The sequence below is a fragment of the Tribolium castaneum genome, chromosome 1, assembly GCF_031307605.1.
Source record: "Tribolium castaneum strain GA2 chromosome 1, icTriCast1.1, whole genome shotgun sequence".
NCBI lineage: Eukaryota > Metazoa > Arthropoda > Insecta > Coleoptera > Tenebrionidae > Tribolium > Tribolium castaneum.
The window spans coordinates 12,703,249-12,716,325 of record NC_087394.1 but is presented as its reverse complement, the minus strand read 5'-3'; the positions used below and the strand labels follow the sequence as shown (position 1 = coordinate 12,716,325).

The 13,077-nt window shown below is 29.4% G+C and overlaps 1 protein-coding gene across 1 annotated transcript in view; it reads left to right on the top strand.

Annotated features, from left to right (window-relative positions):
- The window catches only part of LOC103312462 (cysteine-rich motor neuron 1 protein), a 166,957-nt gene that overhangs the window by 139,664 nt on the left and 14,216 nt on the right, over positions 1 to 13,077 (top strand). The gene's annotated exons all lie outside the window — the stretch shown is intronic.

Genomic DNA, 13,077 nt, shown 5'->3' with positions numbered 1-13,077 from the left:
TGTGGAAACTCACCTCGAATTTAATGCGACCTGCCAAACTTTTTACTTTTTTTGCATACTCTCATCGCAATGGAACGTCATATTGGTGTGCATTCGACGAATATTACTCATTCTTCTATGCTGATATGGACATTTCCGTTGCTATATTGGCATTCGTGACATTCGTGCGAAAATTTCATATTTTTCCGTTCGGAGCTAATGTAACTTGAGAGGTTTTAATTGTAAGTCATGCAACATTACTTAATTAGTCCTGACGGCATCTGCGGCGATTTTATAGCTAATGAAATGTAAAGGTTACAATTACGCCGCCAGTGCAACTTAAATATTTACCTATTGCATTTAATACAAGCTTGTTTTATGATGGGATTATACAGCTTGCAATAAATTATGGAACTGCTAAAAATAGCGCCGGAATTTGTTGCAATTTTGGAGAGAAAGCTCGAAGAAATTTACTCCGATGATTTGCCATTTGTGATTTACGAAGATAAATCTACTAGTGACTGAAGTATTGACACGTTATTCATCACCATTTCGTGTTAAAAAATTTATATAAATGATTGCTGTCTCAAGGAGAATGTGTGAAGAATACTCGTTTATTTCGACAATATTATTTTTGAGCTTGTTTTGCTTTCAGCGATGATTAAACGGCAGCAGATGAGTGTATTATTTTAATCTAAAACCGGTGTTTTCTTTATTAAAACTTTCTAACGTGGCCATTTACATTTATAATCTTAATGCCACTGCAGTATTTCAGTATCGATATATAGAATATGTTATTGGAGAAACGCACTCGGAATATATGAATATGTTTACATAAGCTTTTAAAGAAATAAGTTATTTGCTTAATGAGACGACAAATTAAATATTTGGAGGTGTTTCCCACATAGACTTGATGATTCATTGAAAAACATCTTACACCATAATAAAATCATCTTCAGATAATAGGAATAATACATTAAAACAACAATTAAACTTGGACTTGAGTTATTGTAAGGTCAGTTATTTAAGGTTAACGGCGAGTTTTGCTATTATGTTTCCATTTGAGTAGAATGGGAATTTTTAAATGTTGTCAATTGATAAGTCTTGAACTTGGAATAAATTGTAATTAAGTATTGTTATCTAAATTGGAAAATACAGAATTTTAAGCCCACGATTGCTAATTTTAAACCTCGGGCACAAACACATACATAAATGAAATAAAGCTTCATTCTTTTACATTTTTGTGTTAAGTGGTTTTAAAAACTTGAAATGCACACAAAACACAATGGATTTATTGTTAGTACGGCATTATTAAAAAAGTTTCATTTTTAAGATTTTATAAACTATACAGGGTTATTCACTTAAATGCAACATGATATGATGTCATAATTAATTAATAACTACTTCATTTAATAAATAAATTTTCAAATTTAGGCTCGAGGCGTGTGCTTTGTGAAGTTACACGGAGGTCGGAGTTTTATATGAATAACCCTATATATTGACGTAACTGTAAAAAATATATAAAACCGTTAGAAAATTCATGGTTAATATAAACTCGGTTTTTGTACAATTTTAAATGAAATATTGAGGTCCGAACTTACTTCGGTCATATTTTGGATTTGGAATAAATTTTTATTTGGTGCGATTTACAGAGATATGGTGGCTAGATGAAATTAAATTAAAAGATAAATAAAATTTAATTCTCTGTTAAAAGTTAATTCGCGATTAGGGAGGAAATGTGAACATCTGTTTGGTTTACTTTGGTCACGGGTTCAGATATTCAGACGTTTAATTTTTTAAATGATGCTTTTATAACGCGGTCCTAATTGTTATTTTATCAAGAAAATTTTTTATTAAATTAAATATTTACAAATAGATGGAAAAATCGTTATTTTAAAACTGAATCAGCAACTAAAGACGGACGTGCCAGTCAGTTTTTCCGTAGGCTTCATTAGCGAATTCATTGTTTATTGTAATTTTAATAAAAGAAATCTGGTATTTGCTTTATTTAAAAAAAAACATTATAAAACGACACCAACAAGATTTTCTACGAAAATTTGGAGACGAAAACACAGAAACAGAACCCTAATGACGACAATTTGCATTGATAACAGTCTTTGTAAATGTGGAAAATAAGAATTTAACAGAACTTACAAAAGGAGCACCTTTTGTGCTAATTTTGAAACTAAAGCTGAAGAAGAATTTAGAACTTGCTGCGACTTTGATCAGTGATCACATTTTGAATAAATTACAGAAACTGTATCCTGTTAATGCCTATCTTTTGCCGAATAACTTTTTTTCGGTATAAACGCCTGTATTCATATATTCATTTTATTCATATATTTTTTTTATTTATTTTATTCATATATTTTGTAAAACAAGAAGCTCATTTTTGCCCATAAGATTGTCCTGAAACTGCCTCAAATTAAGTGCATCCAAAATCCATAAAAGTTTACATTTTGACGAAAACCTGAACATAAAAACATAACCGTATTTTTAGCGAAATTTCTAGAGATAAATACGAACAAAACGAGCTGCAGTAATTTTTTTCTCCAAAATTTTAACTTTAGGAAGTCCGTTTAAAAAGAATCACACCCTGTTTCACACCTTTATTAGGTAAAATGGTAACAGTGCATTTGCATCTTTTTTGAGTGATGAAATAAGGCACAAGGATAAACTTTGAGAATTCTGTATCATAATATCATAATAGAATCTGGGGACACATGAAAGTCCTCCAATTAGAGAAAAGTAATTTCGAAAATGGATTTTTTTTTCAGAAATAAAAATTTCATTATTCATATTTTTATATTAACCCCCAAAATTTATAGTAACTTTTATTGCTGAATTGTTATGCCATAAATACAGGTGATCTAAAAGTCTCAGACTATCGCTTGGATAGTGTTAAAGGATATAAATTGAGTTAAGAATTGTTTGAGGAAATGTAGTTTCTTAACTTTTTTAAGTTAGGTTTTTATTACTGTAAATTATATTACATCTTACTACATTATAAACAGATACCTGTTGGAAAAAAATGACCAAATAGTTACTTATGGTGTACCAAAAATTACAGAAAACTCAGAACTTTTACAATAAATTAAATTTGACATCACTGGAACCAAAAAAACAACGGTTGCTATGGAAAACAAATTAACAAAAATATTAAAAATAAAGTTGCTTTTGAACTTTATAGTTATTTTTATTTGTCATATAAAGTATAAAACAATAAAAGCCATGCAGTTTCTTAGTGTCCATTGTGGTACAAAAGGCGTGCTCTTGGCATTAACGTTTATAATTGTCATAGTAACAGGTTAGTCATTTGCACCATAGTAGTTATTAAGAAAGTGAACCGATTTTATATAAAATATTAAATACAACATAAAACAAAATTCCTTCATCAAAGTTGCTTTTGAACTTATTAGAATCAACCTATATATAACAGAAATAATATAATATAAAATATAAATAAGTATTAAATATATTCAACAAAGATTACTTTTATTTGTTATATATAAAGTATAAAAAAAAATAAAACCGTGCAGTTTCTTAGGGTCCCTCGTGGTGCAAATAGTGTGCTCTTGGCACTGTATACAACAGAAATAATATAATATAAAATATAAATGTGTATTAAATATACAACAAATATTATTTTTAGTAGTCATATAAAGTATAAAAAAATAAAAACCGTACAGTTTTTTGGTGTCCATTGTGGTGTAAATAGCGTGCTCTTGGCATTAACTTTTATGAGTTAACAGAAATAATATAGTATAAAATATAAATAGGTATTAAATATATTCAACAAAGATTACTTTTATTTGTTATATATAAAATATAAAAAAAATAAAACCGTGCAGTTTCTTAGGGTCCCTCGTGGTGCAAATAGTGTGCTCTTGCCATTAACTTTTGTGAGTTACCATGGTAACAGGTTAGTCATTTGCACCATAGTGGTTATTAAGAAAGTAAACCGATTTTATATAAAATATTAAATACAATATACAATAAAATTCCTTGATCAAAGTTGCTTTTGAACTTTTTAGAATCAACCTGTATACGACAGAAATAATATAATACAAAATATAAATAGGTAATAAATATGCAACAAATATTACTTTTATTTGTTATATAAAGTATAAAAAAATAAAAGCCGTTTCTTAGTGTCCATTGTGGTGCAAATAGCGTACTCTTGGCATTAACTTTTATGAGTTGTCATGGTAAAAGGTTAGTCATTTGCACCACCATAGTAGTTATTAAAAAAGTAAACCAATTTTATACAAAATTTAAAATATGAAATACAGCATACAACAAAATTGCTTGATCAAACTTGATTGCGTTTTAAAGGTCCAGGTCAGGTCAGGTCAGGTCAAGTTAGGTCAGGTTAGGTCAGGTTAGATCAGGCCCACTTTTTATTGTTGTGCAGAATTTGTAAGAAATAATGGCAATAGAGGCGAAAAGAGTTCAAAATAACTAATTTGCTTTAGTTTATTTAAGTAATGTTAACGATTTTCAAGTCGAAGATAGGGAGGATTTTTAGTAACCAAAGAAATTAAAATAACTTTCTATGTAAGTACACTTATTTTGTTTAACTAACTTAAGTACATAAAGACAACTAAACTAACAATTTCGTATATTTTTTAGGAGTTTATAAAACTTGTCATTTTCGTTTATTATTTATTCATGAAGTTCTAGAATTGAATGGTAAGACTTTGGAAACTATAAATCTCACCAAAACAGTAGATTTTTTTAATAAACACCGGAGTAATAATTATTCCACTGTCATAAACTGTGACAAGTTTAGTGAACCACTATAGCCTCCGAGTGGGTTGTTCTTGTCAACTGTGTTCCTAATTAGCAATTCATTGTATGTTTTGTGAAGTGTCACAGAATTCTTACGTGAACTTAATTCGTTTACATTACCTTAAAAGTTCTCGTAAAAATCGAAGGCGTAAAATTATTATTCTATTATAAACCAACCCAGAAGAGGCGTTTGTAGCACACCATCGCTCCTACTGCTGCCCAAAATGTATAATATTGTCTTCTTATTGCTTTTAAATTATATGTAAACACGGTGGAGTGCCCATTTTAGACATGGTAATCTCGTAACGAATCCGATGACGAAATCCACAAAAAGGGACGCTGTGAACATTCTGCTCCGCTCTCGTGCATATTTCATCGACCTACCGTCCATTTTCACTATTTTGTTACCTAAAGTTATAGAATCATGGATTTTATTGTCCCTGAAAAAAAACCGGGCGGCTTGAACGCTTTCATCTCGAAGCAATGTGGTTTCGACCGTGTCATTAAAATTATTGAGATATCATTTTATTATTGCTGTTTAAGAGGCAAAAAATTAACGACATAATTAAATTGTCTTGTTTTTGTTCGGTCGCTTATTGAAGCTCAAGCGCTAGCTTTTTCCTAACAGAAAATCAAGATCTGGAAGTTTTCAATTATCTATGCAGTATTTATTGATTATGTCTCCTCGTGTAAGTTATTGAAAGTGCTGAAGAATGCACATTTGGAACTTGAAGCCCTGACCTGCCCGAAATAAATTACTTGACCAAGATTACACCATAAAACCTCTAATTTATACATTGCTGGGACTAAGATAAAGTAGTTGGCATTTGTTGTTGGCTGGACACTGTAAGGACTTTCTAACCGCATTGTGAGCATCTAACAAAGAAAGGTGAAGGGAGTGAACCTGGCTATAAACCATCACCCTGATCAGGGCTGTAACTACAGGGGAGGCAATCCACCAAGTCACCTCTTTCGGCATTAATTCATTTGTGAGCCAGAAATGGGAAAAAGATTAGATTATGTCGTTTCCTTCTTGTCGCGCTACTCTGACTCTGTCAAGGTAGAAATGAAAATTTCTCTTTTTTTCTTCTTCTCACAAGATTATTTTATTAATAATCTCTGGCACATGGCAAAGTGAGTAAGTAGGTAAAATATGTAAATATTTTGACGTCTGAAGGTTAATCTCTGTCTGAGTTGCATTAAACGGTCGTGATACTTGTATTTTTACGTCGTAATGGAGGTATTATCTATAATGAAGCGATGGACCAAAATAATCCCTGATCATTTGGTGATTACCGGTAATAATATATTATCACATGAACGTTCCCACAGATTACATATTTCACGCTGTTATTTATTTTTTTTGTGTTGATGGTGTTTGGTATTTTTAACTGTTTTATTTACAAATTGGAACAATGTAGGAAAACTTTCTGAAATGGGAAGTAAACGATCATTTAATTACTTGACTACCAATTGATATTGAGAACAAAGACGTTGTTCAGGAACAATTTAGATAAATTTCCTGTCTGGCTTAAAATCTATTTAGGTAAAAGGATACACTTATTAATAAGTAAGTGGGATCATTTTCAGGGAGCATTAAAAGCGGTTTCAAAGTTTATTTCCATTTGTTCATTTTCGACGTAATATCTAACAATATAAAGCTTATTTCTAGTCTTTGGGAAATATTAATTATTATAAAATCCTTTGTTGCGTAAATCCAATATCCGTGTATTTTATAATAAACAAATTAAAATAACAATATGTAGGGTGAATCGAGAAAGGATGGCTTTGAAAATTTGCTCGGAATATTAAGATGAAACGAGATTAAAATCTGTTTATATTATTTCATTGGTCACTGTTTTAACAGGTTTTCATTTCGTAAGACTATAATTTAGAAGACGAAACGAGATACAAATAGGCAAGATTTTTTTTAACCTAAAAATTACAATTAAATGAACGACTTGGCGGCCTAAAAGATAGAGATATGGTCTCGCTGATTTTTTTGTAGGAAATTTTATTCTCTAACTTAATTTTAATTCGCAGCGTTTTGAATAATGTTTATGTCTTACTATAGAGAATTTAATGCTCTATCTGTCTATATTTTTTCTTTGTTGTAATTATACAAATACAACCATTTTTTAAAATTCATTGCTCTGAAAACTGCGCTCTCTGGTGGCTTTAACGGAACTATTGAGGAGGAAGATGTTTTATTTGTACGTACGTCATTTCATATCCTAACCTTTAGATATCCGTAGTGTTAACGTAGGTAAAAATTAATTTTTTGTTTTGTTTAATCGGTTGTGTCATTTCTACTACACTTCTTTGAACCGCTTTTTAGAAAGGATGAAATTTTACTTTAGAAAATGTTAGAAATGTCAGAAAATTAACTCTGTTTCGTACGTCATTTTTTCAGAAGACTTTAAGTGTAATACGAAATGCATCTTTTGTAAAAAAATCTTTTGAGTGTAGTTTTGGTTTTAATTTAAAAAAAAATAAAATTTTGAAATGTTACCGAAAACCAAAGCAATGTGTTTTTTTGCTTGGCTAACGTAAAACCTTTATTTTGAACTGAAAAATACGGAACAATTCAAGCATTTTGAATTTACTCTGCCTAAGTGGTTTTTTAAATCTTTGCACTTCAGTGAATTATGTCTGATTTTTTTAAATACAATCGAAAATAAATTACAAAAATAAATATGAATACAACTTCCTCTTTCTGAAATGCCGTTTGCAGTTTCTGAATTACGAATACAGATAAAGTTTTATTTTTTAATCTGAAATTAATTCTATTCACATTTTCTGGGGTACTTGAAATACCAGTGATGTTTTCTTAAATTAGATTTGCTACAGTGAGAAAGTATTTAACAATTCTATCAATCTTATTTAAAAAAAAATATTCGGTAAAATGCGACGTTGGCGTTTTTTATACTTGCAGTGTTGAAACAGCTAATAATGTTTAAGCTTCTTATAAATTAAATTTTCTTGCTTTTATTTACTTAAATTTTTCTAGAATTATATCAAAATCGATTTTTTGCACATATCGCGCTTTGTACTTAAAATTGCTAAGGAATTTAATCTTTCTTTTAGATGAGCGAAGACATTATTATGATACAAACCTTTGAAAAAAAGAAGAAATTTGTCATAACCCCTTCGGAAGCTGGTTTAAAAATTTGAGCTTTCTTTCTTTATCAGGCAGGCTAATTATTTTTTTAGCTCATAATTTGCACCGAATGTAATAAATTATTAAATAATAAATAAACAGACACGCTGGAAACTGATCCTGGAAGGAGTCAGGAGTTCCTGAGAAGCGATAACTTAAAAAACAAATCATTAGGAGAAAATACATTAGCATTTTGTAGAGTAAGGTTTTATTACTTCAACAATAAACACTAACTAAGAAACAATAGTATATTATATGGACTGTTTATAAAAGAGTGTAGGATCTCAGGTGGTTCTGAAATTGGAATTTGCCGCATTTAATTATTTTATTACTATAAAATTTCTGAAAAGTACCAATTTGTATGTACTCAGGCTACTAGTAAAACCAAATTTTTCATATACTGACATCGTTATCTTTTCTGGAAAGTAGCGGCAAATTTTTAATACCTATTACGATCCTACATTCATTTATAGACATTTTATATAGTAAGTGATAGAAATGCATCATTATATGCGAGTGTAAAAAAAACAAAAATTTGATTTCTCTCACCGAAAACAATGGTATAATGTACCTAAAAACCTGCACCTGTAAGATAAAATCCTTTATTAGCATTTTATGTTTAATTTTTATTATTTGTAAAATTAAAGTGTTGCAAATTTGTATAAAAAAGTATCTAAAAAGCCACTGGGTTGAAAAAATCTTGTATTGAAAAAATCTAACAGTAGCGTGCGCTACTGATTGACATTATCTGGAGAACAGTTCAAAAAGGTGTAGTTTTTCAAAATTGTGCTATGACCTTTAGATAAATATCATTCTTTTTCAAGTTTTTTTTTAGTTTTTACTTCCCAAATTTTTAGAGTGTTTTCTAAACAAGCTTTGAATCAAAAGCCAAAAGGTTCTAATCTTGAATCATTTCAAATATGCCACTAAATAAATTTCTAATGCATAACCTTTTTAAATATCATATGGTATCATTTAATAACGAGCTATCTTGCTTTTTATCGTTGTAATGTCGTGTCATTTGTGACGGTTTAAATTAAGAGAAATTTGATTGTCGGAGTTAATTAATTTCTGTCAATCATAATAACGTAATCTGTTTTAGCATTTTAATATATTGATATAGATCTGTAAAGGAAGTACATATACAATTTTAGAACATTATCCCAGCTCAGGTAGTTAATACTGAGTGTTAACATGTTTTTTTCAAAATTTGACAAAAGCTGCATTGAGTTCCAAATTTGGAGCTAACTGTTTATTTTCCCTCTTTAGTATTTGAAACTTGTTTTTATTTCTGTTGCAAGAATTTTGAGAAAATAGCATTTAAAATTTCGAAAATGTTTTGCATGAGAAAAATATCAAAGGTAAATAGTGCAGAATGCATATTTGAAACATGATTTTTCCAGTCCTTTTTTACAGAAAAGTTCATGTGCTTGAAATTTTAAATGCACCTCTGAAAGAAGGAAAGAATTATATCACCTACGTATAGAGAGAATTCTATACTCGTATGTGATATTTACCACTGGATCAACACAGGCTGGTGTTGGACAGCAGTGTAAATTAAACAAGAATTTAACTATTAAAACTGAGTAAGTTGTGAAAAAGTCCACACTTTTGGGCGAGCTCCTTTATTATCATTTCCAACGAGTTTAAGCAAATCTAGAGTCCCTCAGCACCCATGTATTATTAAAAGAAAAACATTTCATTACTTATTCTTGGGAGATTATACAAGAACAAAACACGGAAGTAAGACCACTGGTTGGATCTTCGTTCTTGTTTCTCACAATATTAGAACGGATACACAAACGCTGTTTGTTGGGAAATTAGCACCAAGGGAGACATAAATATTATATTAAGGCAACTGAAGGACTTTGTTGGTCGCAACAATACGTTTCATGACCACGTAACAGCAATGGTCGCCGGAATCCTAACGTCTTGCATTAATTATTGTGAGTGTGTTACAGTATTTATCTTGCGTGCAAACTTTTTTAATACCCATTTACTACCAAACGAACGAACTGATCGACAAAGCCAAAAGAAAAATCCCAATTTTTGATGTCAAAGAAGAGCCAGACTTTGTGATAAAATATTCATGTAAAGAACGATAGCATTATGGATGCACTAACATGTAGCAATTTGTGCTGAAACGTTGCGAGATAAATAATTTCATTTAATATTCTTCAGATCTTCACCAGCGTGTTTTTAGAGAAAATTTTATGAGGGTTTAATTTGCGATTAACGCAAAATTCGTGACTTCTCTGAATGATAATAGTTTGAATAAATGCATTAGGTATTTGCAACTGATTTCAAATGTCACAAAGACAATTTATTGTGAGGATGTTATTTAAATCTGATATTTAGGATTCCATTTAATAAATAGAATGTTAATCATGTCTTGTAGGCGGACGTTACAATAAACAGTGTTTTCCATCTGTTTAAAAAAGTAAATTATTGGATACAAGTTTATAATTAAGGTTTGTTGTCTTGTTTGTTACGTGCTCCGGTAATTTATTGAAGCTATTTTTACTTTGTTTCGTTGTTTATTGAGTGTTCTATTTTCGCTTTGCTTCTGTCACCAGAAATAGATTAATTATCAGGAATATCTATTTTACGGTATAATTTAAAATTTGATAATATTAATGGCTCTCCTCTCGGAGACATTGATATCTTAATTAAAACGTTGACTACCTTCTTTTATTATGCTTGTCACAGAAATCTTTAGACATCAGTATTTATAGAAAATATATGTTTTATCAAATTGTTGGTCAAATAAACTGAGACTTTATTAAAGCTAATATTGATTTTGATAATAAATACTGCACTATTTTCACATTGTTCCACTAAAACAGCACAAATAACAATAAAATTTCTTATAATACTAATACCTAACTAGAAGTTAGTAAGTAAATTTATGAAGAGTTCTTTTCAATTGTTCTTATACTGTCATGATTAAATGATTAAAAATTCGTAAATGACTTTAATTTAAACGCAAATACGTTTTTCAAATTTAAAAAACTAAAATTAGTGCCAATGATTTTTTTACATATATAATTATTCGCCTTATTCCAAAATTAGCAAATTTCAAAAAACCTAAACTGTATCCAAATGTCCCCTGTTTGGATCAGTTGAACGGATTTTTTCTAAATACTGCGCAAAATTTACTTAAACCCACTAATCTACAAAATAATGAGCCTTTATGTTTTATTTTCTCAACACGTAAAGTAATTTTTTTAGTTATATAAAAGCTTTAGGTACAACTAGGCTATCGATTTCTAAAAGTAGTGATATTTATAAGTTAAAACTTGATGTCGTTATTTTAATTAAACTCCTAATAAAAGCATATTTCAGACGTGTCTACAAAAAAATTAGTAACTCTTATTTACAGAAACGGTGATCCTGATGATAGCTAACTGATAGACCAATTTCATGGGTTTATAAGTTCATGCTGTTTTAGTGGTTCAAATCACTAAATTTGAACTTTGAATTTAATCATTTACTTAAAAATTGTCAATTTGTCTGTAGAAAAGATTTTTCTATATTTCATGACAAGTGCTTAGTCAAGCGTTTGATACTATTCTTTATGAATACTCATTAAAAAATTTTAATTCTGTGGTTTTGACGCTGTTTCTATCGCATCAAACCAATCAGCCGCAAATAATTCGTTTAAAAATAATTAACTGTCTCAAGAATTGCGAGTAACGTATGGTGCGCCCCAAAGATCTACAAAAGGCCATTTTTTTCACATCTATGTTAATGACCTATTTATCATAATCTTGGTACTCTTGACCATGTTAATTTCTCCTTTAAAAGTATTGAAAATTGGATATATAACAACAAATTGCATATGAGTCAAGATAACACAAATGTATTGAAATTCGATTTAATTTAAACCATGATTAAATTTAACGCCATGATTTTTAACATTTTTTTTTCACAAGTGTCATTTCACATTTTGACCACAAAAAACGAAACACAGATGTCTCTTTCCAAATCTGATATTAAGTCAGAAAATGTCACGCTAACTTGTAAAAAAAAATACGTGTCAAAAAATCTCATGGCGTAAGCTAACAGAAAGAGGAGCTGTAACATGTGATTATGGTAGTAATACTAATAACATATGATCACTTGATCAGCTTCGGAACTATTACTATGTAGTAGCTGTTTCAAAACTATAAAAACGCCAACGTCGCATTTTCTCTCAAAATTAGCTGGTGTGAATTATTCATGCACTTCAAAAAATTAATAGCTAATGTAATTTATAGTTTCAATGAGAGATGTAACCATTAATATATATTTTACATTTTTATCAACTTTATTGCGTTTAATGCGACGTTCGCGTTTTTGTAGTTTGGAAACAGCTAATAGTAGGTTTTTATTTGTAAGTTTTTGATTTTTTATTCCATTTTTTTTGAAGTATTGTATGTATGTATTATTTTTTCATGTTTATTAGATTTTGTATCCTGGTGAAAAAAAAAGTTTCATTTTACTTATTTTTCTAATACTCATTATTAGTCATTAATGTTTCATTCATCAGAACTACCTATTTATTTAAATTGTTTATTTTTAATTTAATAGTTTGGTTCTGCAAACTTACTACTGTCTAAAATTTTGCAAAGTACTGCCTATTTTTTGAATAAATCGGGATTTGTATTTAAAAAAAAATATGCCTTTTTCTCTTTTGATAAACATTTCCAACATGATTTTAGCGCTATAGGTAATTATAATTAATAATGATCTGTTTCAGGTCTTCCTATTTTTACATTTTTTTCAAATTGCTTTTATATAAAGTGATTAAAAAGTGTCGGACAAACTCTCTAATGATAAAAAAAGATGTTTACTTAAACACAGAAATGCCATCAGATTTTTTCAAGCAATTTTTTTTAACAATAAAATATAATTTTTTAATTTATTTTTTTAGCAACGATATCTATCGTTGCTGTTTTGTTTCCTATGATGTGAAATTTAATTTATTGTCGATTTTATAAGTTTTTTAAATGATTTGTATCTGTTTAATGTTGCAAGAGCTGTCGTTTCTGCTTTGTTTTTGTCATAGGAACTTTTATAAATTCAGATTGATTCAGATCCGAAAGATTGTCGGTCACTTTTGAATCTTCCTGTATTGAACTGTGACACCACAGACATTGTTTAGT